The sequence below is a fragment of the Monopterus albus genome, unplaced genomic scaffold (assembly GCF_001952655.1).
Source record: "Monopterus albus unplaced genomic scaffold, M_albus_1.0 scaffold3.1, whole genome shotgun sequence".
Classification (NCBI taxonomy): Eukaryota; Metazoa; Chordata; class Actinopteri; order Synbranchiformes; family Synbranchidae; genus Monopterus; species Monopterus albus.
Window position 1 is genome coordinate 3,272,680 of NW_018127883.1, and position 10,975 is coordinate 3,283,654.

General features: G+C 42.7%; 1 protein-coding gene across 5 annotated transcripts in view; it reads right to left on the reverse strand.

The window, feature by feature from the left end:
• Positions 1–10,975, reverse strand: part of sdccag8 (SHH signaling and ciliogenesis regulator sdccag8) — a 41,451-nt gene that overhangs the window by 20,993 nt on the left and 9,483 nt on the right. The gene's annotated exons all lie outside the window — the stretch shown is intronic.

Genomic DNA, 10,975 nt, shown 5'->3' on the forward strand with positions numbered 1-10,975 from the left:
CACTAATTGTCCATGAAATGAAGTGATGTTTTTATCCATGTTTTCTATTAATACTGATATTTTGTTTAAAAATGCACTAAATACAAACAGTGACACTTTACTAAAGGGTAGTGTTTTTCATTGCTTGTAAAATCAGTTTTCATCCAGTCAATAAATGTTATTCTGTGCTTCAGACGACTGCTAACTGCTTACAGTGCTAACATCACTTAGATTAGCTGTTAGTCAGCAGATTAACAGACATGTCAATCAACAGGGCCCCGCCTTGTGTTTTGGTGGTAGGACTGCTTTTAGTTTGCCTTTAAATGGTTTCTAATTTCACAGGTTATCACAATGAAAACACTCTCAGGTCAGACCCATTAATGTTAGTTTTCAAGAGCAAGAAAGTAGAATGACAGAAAAGATGAAGGCAGAGGGGTAAACGTGTCAGGCCACTTTCAGTCTGAAAACCTCTGAATGATATTGCAACTGTCAAAACACACACATACACACATAGCTCACTGCAGACTGATCAAGAATAAAAGCGTTACACTCTGATTTGATAAAGTCAAAATGACGTTATGAACAAGACTTGCACTCTGCTGCAATGTTAAAAAAAGAGTGGTCACCTCTGTGATGTGTGCCGTTTGTCATCGTGTACATTTCCTGTACAAGTTCTATCTATTTAATTGTTTCCAGGTACACTAATGTCAAAAACACACTGTTATCATCAAGAACTGTAGCAGTCACTCAATTGTTTGTTCTTTTCTCCAGAGGACTGAACTCACACAAGGTCTACATGTTAATAACCATCGGAGTTCATAGTACACACTGCTCTTAGCGCCACTGGAATACTGACATATTTAGTAGCAATCAAGTCACTTCACTTTCATCTCTCTCAGTATCAACACATGAGCAGGTAAGACGCAAACTAAGGCTCTTTGAACGATACTGCATTTTACTCCAGTTTGAACCAAACTTTCCAACTCAACTAAGTCCAAACATATCCAAACAACTGAGGAACAGACAAAGAAAAAAGAAAAGAAAAACTATACAGACAGGAAAAAACGAACAAATAAACAGAACTCTTCCTGAAGTCCAAAGGCGCTAATGAAGAGAGAATTCTCCAGTTTAAGTGAAAACTTTTCTCCCCTACAGCGCTTGGCCTGCATCTCTAAAGTGACCGCGTCTGTCTGTTCCTTCGTGTGTGTGTGTGTGTGTGTTCTCCTGCTGTCCTGCTGTCTGGGGTGTGAAAGCGGGTGGCGGGTGTGCAGGGGACACAAGGAGACTGTGTGTGTCTGTATGCGTATGAGTGTGTGAGTGAATGAACCCCCGCTGGGCTTGAACAGCAGCCTGAGCCACCAAAGCGCACACCAGGGCTCAGCGGGAGATGGCGGGCAGGCGCTGCCAGCCATTTGGTCCTGCAAGAGGTTCCAGGGGGCCGTGTGTATTTGTGTATGTGTTTGTGTGCAAGCGGCGGGGGGGTGGGGGGGGGGGGGGGGAAAAGCAAAAAGACAAAGTGCTACACATTTGGCATCTGTTTGGTCTTGCTGATCTACTGAACCAACATTTTACAAGTACAGTACAACCTAATAAAGTTGTAGACAACACAACAGAACAGACTCAGGGCCTGCATTGTTGGGTGGGAGTGGGGAAACCTTGAGAAGTGTTGCTGATTTTAGGTTTTGGTCCAGTAAGTCGGGCCTGAGTTCATATGACTGAGTTCACGACAAGGGCCTGTAAAGACTCGTCGAGGATCAAGTTAAAGCTGGCAAGTCAGGATAAGTTATGTGGTTCTTATGCCAGTGGTCACCAAGTGGCGGAGTCTGGTCTGGATCTGAACCCAATGATGTTTCTGTCCAAACCGCAACGTGTTTCACATCAGAATAATCATACGCCTTATTCTGATGAGATCTTTTGTGTGTCACTCGGAGAAATGACAGCAATATTTTTAAGATGACAAAAAGCTGAAAGTAAAATCAGATACACAATTTAAATACTCAGTAAGCTTTGGATTAAGAATATTCTTTGTAATATTCATTCTAAGTTATTTTGGACTTGCAAACTGTTGTTTTAATATTATTTACTCAGAAAATGTTAATAATTTTCTCTGTTAATACTCAGATTTACTGAAAATGTGCACTTTACAACTGTCTTTTTGAGACCATGCACTGCTAAAATGGAAGAATGTGTCTCAGAGGACTGAAGAGAAATGTATTTTTGGAGAGAGAGTGAGATTTTTTTTTTTTTAATCAAGACTTTTTCTCATTTTAGAGCCTTAAATGTGTATGCACAGCCAAAGAAAATAACTTTGTTGAAAGCACTGGGGAAAAAATATATATATATATTGTTAGGACCTCAGCTTGGACGACAGTGAGTGATTGGACCTCCTGGAATTTTAGTTGGTGACCACTGCCCTACGCCATTTTGTATCCCAACCAATTGAAACATGTTTACTTGCAAAATGCTCTCACAAAATGGCTGCTGATGAGCACTGTCAAATTAAAGCATAAAAAACAGAAAGCAAAGGAGAGAGTCAGTGGAGAGCCAAGCCCTGGAGCAAGCGTTAAGAGCGATGGGTAGAGCAGAGGCCGAATATGTGGGGCTGGAGTTGGAGAATTCTCACTGGACAATAATCTGCCTTCCAGCTAATTGGTGAATGGGCTCTGGGATGCTGTCTGTGGCAGGAACTCTTGTTTGGGCCTAGGAGGCAACAGACGATGTTCAGTTAGCGAATAGCTGGGCCTGTTTGTATATGCCTGGACTGATGCACTGTAGGACAGCTTGATAAGTATGGCAAGAGCTGCATGGGCCAGGGGCCTAAGGTAGGCTGGAATGGCTCTGGGGCTGCAGCCAGGTACAGTGGCTGCTGGGCAAGTGGGAGGTGGCAGAGGCGGTCGCTGGCCGACTAGCTGGCTGGAGTGGCGAAGAAGAAGAGGGGGCCCAGTCCACACTGCCTGCCTAAGTGGGCACTATTCAAGCTGTTGCCCATTAGATGTGGGGTGCCAGGGCCTGACCAAGCGCGGAGTTTGCAGCACCCCGTGGTGCAGCCGGCATCCCAAGCCAGAACCACCAAATGCCTCGGCTTATCAGAGAACAAGCTCAAAATGGAGTCAGACGGTGGACTTGGAGGAACTGAAGAGATTCGCCAACGCCAGACACCACTGACCGCTGTTTGGACTAAATTATAAAATAAAATAAAAAAAAAAGGCTATATTCTCTCCCAGTAAACACTAAATCACTCAGAAACACAGATCCACATACTGAGGTCATTTGTGTGTGTGTGTCTGTGTGTGTGTACCTGTAAAATACACAAAATACGACTGTATTGTGGTGTAATTTCAAATAACTGAGAAACATCAACATGGTCGATAAAGCCCTCTTCAAACGTGGGTTACTTTTGGAAGCATTTTAGTTGCTAAAACCAAGGTAAAGGAGTAAAGGCAAATAATAGATATTAAAATATGTATAAAGTTATGGAAAACTAAATTGAATAATTTTCCAAATCAACCTATAATCATATTTACACTCTGTGATGTTAGTGTGCTGCAAAATACCAGGTGAACAGATTGTGAACACAGCTTATAGCACAAACCTGCAAACACACAAGCTTTGTTGTCAACTGACTGTTGCAAGGCTGATGATCGCTGAAGAGAGCTGAGGAGGAGAAACAAGAGGAAGACAAAGCATACCATTTCTATGACAGAGGACCGCCTATACTAACAGCAATGCTTATACATGATAGGAGGCCAAAAAAGCACAACTGTCTGTTCATTTTCAATATTACCTAAATGGTTTATGTTTTCAAAGAAACAATTATAATCGAACAATTACAGATATTACCTGCCATATCTTACACTGTGTGTAATTGAAATCTAATTCATTAATAATTAGTTAACCTTAAAAAAAATCCTTTGAACCGTATTCATAGATAATTTAAAATAAATTCATACAATATCTAATTTTAAACAGCCAAATATATTTCATTCAGTTCTTTAAACTATCACATCCAAAGCTCAAACAATTATTTGGTGAGACTTGATGTTGACAGGATTTTACTGAAACGAACTGACAGTGTACTATAAAACTACAACTGTTAACTATTTGCTTGTCTCAGCAGCTCAAAATGGTGACACTTGTGATGATTCATTTTTTTGGAGGAATTCCAGTGGTTCCAGAGCTATTTATGATAGACTGCATCAATCAGTCTACATTAATATTCAACAGTTTGATATGCAAAACTACAAAGATGATTTGTGCTTCTGTGTGAGCACAGTATGCTTGTTTATGTGTGTGACAGAGACGTGAGGCAGAGGCCTTGTGCAGGCCTGTCTAACTGATAATGCCAACAGTGGATGAGTGCACCGCAGAGAAAATGAAGTGACATATTGAACATTTGCAGTGCTGCATATCGGTGATGCAGCGTACAATAATCATCTGAATTGTTTTGTGTAGCAGTGTCACACAATTTTCTTTCACACACTTCAAAGTGTTTTAGCGCATTTTTATAAAACCTCATGGTGATGAGGTCAATCACTCTGCTCCCCCTTTTTTCTTGTGACACCCCCCATCTTTCATCTCATTGTTCTACTTTATGAAACCAACTCATCAAACACAGAGGTGACCTGATGCAGTCTCACTGCTAATTTACTCTGTGCCCAGCCCTTATTTCTGTCTGTTCATCTATCGGTCCAAAGCGTTCTCATCTCTGCTCCGATCCTTTTCTCTGCTGCTTCCATCCCTCCGTCCTCTTTTCCCTCCCACCCTTTTTTCCTGTAACTAAACTGGCTGTGTCTCTCTCCATCTGCTGATTCTTCCTTCAGCGGCCCTGCACCTGTTCACACCTCCTCTCCTGTTGGCCACCTCTTCTCCCTTCATCGCCCCCCCTCGCTCTCTTTCTCTCTCTCCGCTCACTGCGATGCTGCCAGGCCCGTTCCTGGCTCAGTTAGCCTCTCTGTCATTCAATCCATCTGTCGGCAAGTCAACTTTGTTTACAGCGGGTGGCCCAAGCCTCTTTTCTTCTTCAAGGACCGCTAAGGCCCCCCCACTGCCACCGAGGTCAGTGGCGAGCCAATCATGCTCGAGAGAGAGAAAATTGAAACTATTAAATTACCAAACAAACTATATATGCCCCGCAACACATATGTGCACAAGTGCAGTCAATACATCTAACTGAGATATGCAGTAGATGTAAAGGTGTCTCCCACCCGTACAGTAAGAATAAATGCATGCATATAAGTGCTCTCACACACAGAACTACAAATACACATGATCCTCAAAGAAACAAACATTTGCTGTTACAGCACACATTCCCTCAGAGGAAAACCCAGCTCTAGATTGGAGTAATTAGCTGCTGATTGGCCTCTGTCATCATCTATCTGCTCACAAAACAGAGCGAGAGAAGTTTAAAAGTCCTAATTGGCGCAGATGACTGGTGGTCTTAACACAAGAGGAGCGGGCTGGCAGCGCAGGCATCTGTGACTTTTAAAAATAAACACACAGCATACGTATAATATGCCCTCATACTGACCTAATCCAGAAGCCCAGGACTCGTCGTCAGAGTCAAGTCTGTGCCCTACAGAAATAGTTGTGGGTAGCATATGTGGTAAGACTGAGGGTCAAATCAATTTCAGCTTAGACTGTAAATGATTGCCTAAAATTAATTATTTCAGCTTCAAGTTACTTCTCATTAGACATTTGCCGTCTGTAATACGTTACAAGATAAGAATGTTATTAGATAAGTATGTAACAAACATTAACATAAAAGTTAAAAAAGTGTTTATTTCCAACTGATATAACCTGCATGCCACACACATCAATTGTCCCCCCCCCCCAAAAAAAGAAATGACAAAAAGTTGCAGATTTGTTGAAAAACAGCACTGAGATGAAGACAAAGGTGTGCAAAGTGAAGGTTTGTACCACATGGGGTGTTCTCTCCCGGCATGAGCACAATCCACCTGTACTGGAATTCACTTGACAACAGAGACATATCTGATGTTGTTCCAAGTGCCTCTTACCCTCCTGCCTTTGCTTCCACCCAGTTATAAGCTTGGGGGCAACTGGCAGGAAGGAGCATACGCCACCTCATTTTCCAAACCCACCCAATCTTCGGTAAACTCGTCTATTTTCTTCTTACTTTCTCACCTCTTTTCATTTCTCCCACACTCTCTGCAAACTTCTCTCCTCTCTGTACTTCTGGTTCATTAGAGCAGATGCCTCGTGAGAGAGAGGTGGTCACTGAGGTGGAAACAAACAGCTTTATTTAAACTCGGTGGGGGGAGACTAGGGTTGGAGATGGCACTGCAGGGGGGCTTGTGCCCACTATCATATATGCACTCTTTAACCCTCTTCTCCACACAACTTCCATATTGCCTCTACTTTTTCACTCTCATCCAAATCTACCTTTTTATTTACGCTAAAATATGCAAAAATATAGCTTTGGTATATTTCACAATGAGCATGAATATTAAAAGCTTTAATTAACAACATAGCAACAGATCCTTTTAATGAGCATGAATATTAAAAGCTTTAATTAACAACACAGCAACAGATCATTTGACATTTTTTAAAAAGTGTAAAGGCTATAGCAAACCACAACCTACAGTATGTGAACTACACTCTTTTTACCACTGCTTATGTTAATCATTTCACTGGAAAACAAACTTACTGTATTTCAATGTATAACACGTGGATACATGTAAAGTATATGTCAGCCATGCAAAACTACGTGTCTGTCATAACCAAAAGTGAAACAGCTATAACTGCTTTTAACAAAGGCAATACATCCATAGCAGAAGACATCTCACCTCCAGTGCCAAGTGTGTTTGAGGGAGCACCCTCCCTTCCACTGCTTCCCTTATACAACACTCTCCCTTAACACATTGCTGCTCTCTTCCCTTACAATATTCCTCCTCTTGTATCTCCCAGAAGATCTCCACTGAGATTATACCTTTCTCTAGTCTTTCCCTTGTTTCTCTGGCTCCTGACACAGTCTGCATAATCTACTACCTATGTGGCACTGCTTGGCACTTCTGTGTTCACAAATGGTAACAGAGACAAAGACAAGGATGAATTGGAGGCAAGAGGGAAAAAAGAACAAAGCAGCTATATGAATGATAAATATGAAGAGGAAGAACATGTAAAAGGGTAGATCAGTCAGGTATGTGAGGGGACAAGAAGAGCAGAGAGGTTCTGTCATGTTGGATAAAAGCTGTGCCTGCTGGGCAGTGGGCACCGTGTAGAGTCACCCTCACAGCAGGGGTGCGTGAAGGCACAAAGTTGCCCAGATGACACACACAAGTGTTGTACACAACACAAATTCATTCATGATGCACAAGATCCACCAACACAGTAACATTAAGTACAAATCAATAAAATGTAGAAAACTCCTCACTACTCCACTTTAGCAAACATCTCATAATTTAAACAGGAATTTGTAAAAAATATCTTCAGAATGTCTCAAGCCATTCCATAAAAAGTCAGTCATACAAAGTTTAAAGTGGTTGTTTTAATGTATTACTGCATTAGAGGGAAGGTAAGAAAGGATGAGCACAAACTGAGGTGAAAAGTGTATAGTAGATGAATGGCAGACGACTGGTGCTTCGTTCTCTGTCCTCCAACAGTAGTGTGTTTATGTAGGCCAGTGTCCCAGGGCACACTTGGCCGGGGTGATAACAGTTGTAGCCGACAGATTTGCCTCCATCTTCCCTGAGGTCTCCCAGTCCGCGATCTGTCTATTGTATCCATTCCCAGCCCCGAAGGATGGACAGATTATAGTTCTGCTTAATAATCCTGGTACTAATAGTGTCTGATTTTCCATTGCTGAATTTATAACATCTACATTTGAGGCACAAATAAGTTAATGAAATTACAGAGTGAGAGCTAGCAATGTGTGCTTAGTAGTACTCCTGGTATCAATTACCCTCTGCAAGAAATGAAGATAATGGATGGTTTGATGGAGCTGTGGAGAGATAGACACGTCTACTAGCAGTCATCTACCTGTACTACCAGGCTTGCATGAGTGAGTAGTATTAAAAAAAACTATGAAAAAGATAAGAGAAAAAGGTGAAGAGGTGAGGTGACTATCACAGAGAAGAAAGCTGTTCCAAAAAAGCTGAGCAGCAGTGAACAATCCCTGATCAGGGGGCAATGCCGAGTACAAAACTGAACAGATTTAAGGTTTGGATAAATGAAACGTTCCTGCTTCTTTAAGGTTTTGTGGTGCATTTTACTAAACTACAATAAGACGGTTGCATTTCCATTTATTAGTACCCAGTTTGACCAAACTACACATTCTGTTTTAATTACTAACACATAAAAAAAAGTGAGTACAAATGACTTACAAATTAAAGACCAGATAAAGAAAAGAGGCACCAGAGAGTAAGAGAATAAGAAAGTGAGATGGGGAGTGAAAGAAACTTAGATAAAAGACCAAGCAGGTCTCAACAAACAGCAAGAGTGCAGAAGAGAGGTGAGAAGGCAGGATGGCAGATAGGGCAGTCCAACAGCGAGGAAAGAAGAACGCGGCAAGGTCTCGTCACCGGGCCAACAGGCCCACCACTGTCAACATCATGACACTCAGTGGTACACACACACACGCACGCACACGCGGCTGGCCGACGGCCCTCCCAGCTGCCCTATCCGTAACTGTCTGATTAGTTGTGCTAAGCAGCCCCTCCCCTGCCAACCATGGTGCCATCTGCTACCCAACAACATGGCTGCCGACCAGACAAGCACACGCGCACACAAACACACATGCAAACACAAAAACACACAGCGAGCCTCATACCTGGCACTGCCCCACTGCTGTCACACAGAGACACATCAAACTTCGCAGACACAGGTGTAGCCCAAAGGTATCAACACTTAACATTTGCACAAAGGCATGCACACAGACTCATCTAATTGCACGGTAACAAACAAGTCAACACACATCACGAAACAAGGATACTTCAAGCATGTCTTCACACACATATTTGCTGTAGAGGTTGGTGTGGTGACAGTGGTTAGATACTGTTATTGCCAGGTAGAAGAAGGATGCTGTGCTCAAGTGCATGTGTGCTCGCTGGCAGCGCTTGAAGGTTCATTATGGCCCCCACCTCTCCTGAGCGACTGCAGCCCGCGTGGCGCCCCGGCCCTTTTATTCCGGGCCGTGATTGGACAAGGGCCTCCCGCCGTGTTGGTTTGCAGCAGTTTTGTCGCGCCCAGATTTCACTCGCTGCTCAAAGTGAGCCTCTGGCGGGACGTGGCATCTGCTACCTCACCTTCCTCATTTACACTTCTCCGCCCTCACACATACACACACACACGCAGCACAATTCTGTTCACCGCCTTTCCAGACCTTGCCATCACATTGTACAAGTGAGGGGAGAGAGAGAAAACAATAGACACCAACAATAGATGGAAGTAAAGAGAGAGCAGCAGCGTGACATATTTAATAGAGTTTGGGGAACTTTGTGTATAAGATCACAGCAGTTGGTCTGGAGCTTTGGCTGACTCTCTCTTCACCTCTCAGCATCCATCTTCTGATGTTAGGGTCACAGAGAGGAGACTGCAGCCTTAAAATACATCAACGGTATCTGACTCCTTTCTAGCTCTTTCTATCTGCTTGCATGTCTGTGTCACCCACTGTTTTATCAGCTTACATCATCCCTCAACTCATTACATGTTCTTTAAGTGGTGGTACCACACTGTATTAGCACCACATTTGCAGTTTGCACACCTTATCTCTTCACTCTTCAGACCTGGGTTAAACAGTATTAAAGAGTGCTAGGTACTGTACTACAGTACAGTGTCAGTTACAAATTCAAATAAAGATCTCAGAATCCTGTCAATAAGATGTTCGTTTACAAATTGACCCCAATCTGAACAACTCTGATACAATGAAACACTGTCTAGTATAATCACCTTGCTCTAGTTGTTGCTTCCTCCTCTCAGCTGACATGAATACCTTCTTAGGGAGATCTCTTGATCATGTCTGCACTGCTTCAACTTTTATTTTGAAGAAGCAGTGGTGTCCTAATGCACTGTGGTGTCCTTTCCAGCATAAACTCCTCCACCTTGCCACTGCTGAGCTTTCTGAATATCTGGGCCTGAGTCTGAGCGGTCACAGTGTTCCATCAGCTAAAAATTTCCCCATGCATACAACTAAAGACAAAAAAGGGGAGTGAACGTGCACAGAAGGTAAAAATGCAAAACACATAAAAAAGGGTTTAGTTCAAATTGTTAAACATCAGACCAGTGGGGAAAAATGCAGAGATGTTTCAGCTATGTATCTTCATCATGCATTAACGCTTCAGTTTTATGTTTGAGTCCTTTTAAGCCCAGTGGGCAGATTCTGATTTTGGTTACCTGTAATCAAAGGCACTCCCAGATTTGTCTCTCAAAACCTCACACGGCTCTTTACAACATGCATGATTACAACTCTGAGCAACTCTCTCAGTGGGGCAACTATGAGTGTTGGCCTTCCTGAACCCTGTGTCCCCAAACATCAGCCTGCAGAACATTTGAAGCTGAAGACATCCTTAACTGGGAGTTTCATTGCGCCAGATCTGGCCACCAGCCTCCTGATTAAATTCACTACCAGGAGGTTTTTTAGCTGAATGCGCTGCTGTTCATGGCATACAAACGCAGATCAAATTATATGAGCAGTCATGCCCAGGCAGTTTCCTTTACCAAGGATCCGCAGTTAAAAGTCTGAGGTGACAGTATCAGCAAAAAACTTATTCCAAGTATTTTTGGTTTCAGGTCCCTCTACAGCTCTGAGCAAGCACCCTCATGAAAATGGATGCTTGATTTCATGGGGATAACAAAACTGGTGGAAGATTTGGGGACTTGCACACATTTGACTCATCCAAAAAACAAAAGCAGATTCACAGGTCTCAACTAACCATGGATACACTAACACATGCAAATACACACATCTATCCATTCATGCCTATCTGGCATGTGAAGTTATGCTGGGCAGTTTTCACTATGGCCTGTGGGATCTGTGATCATA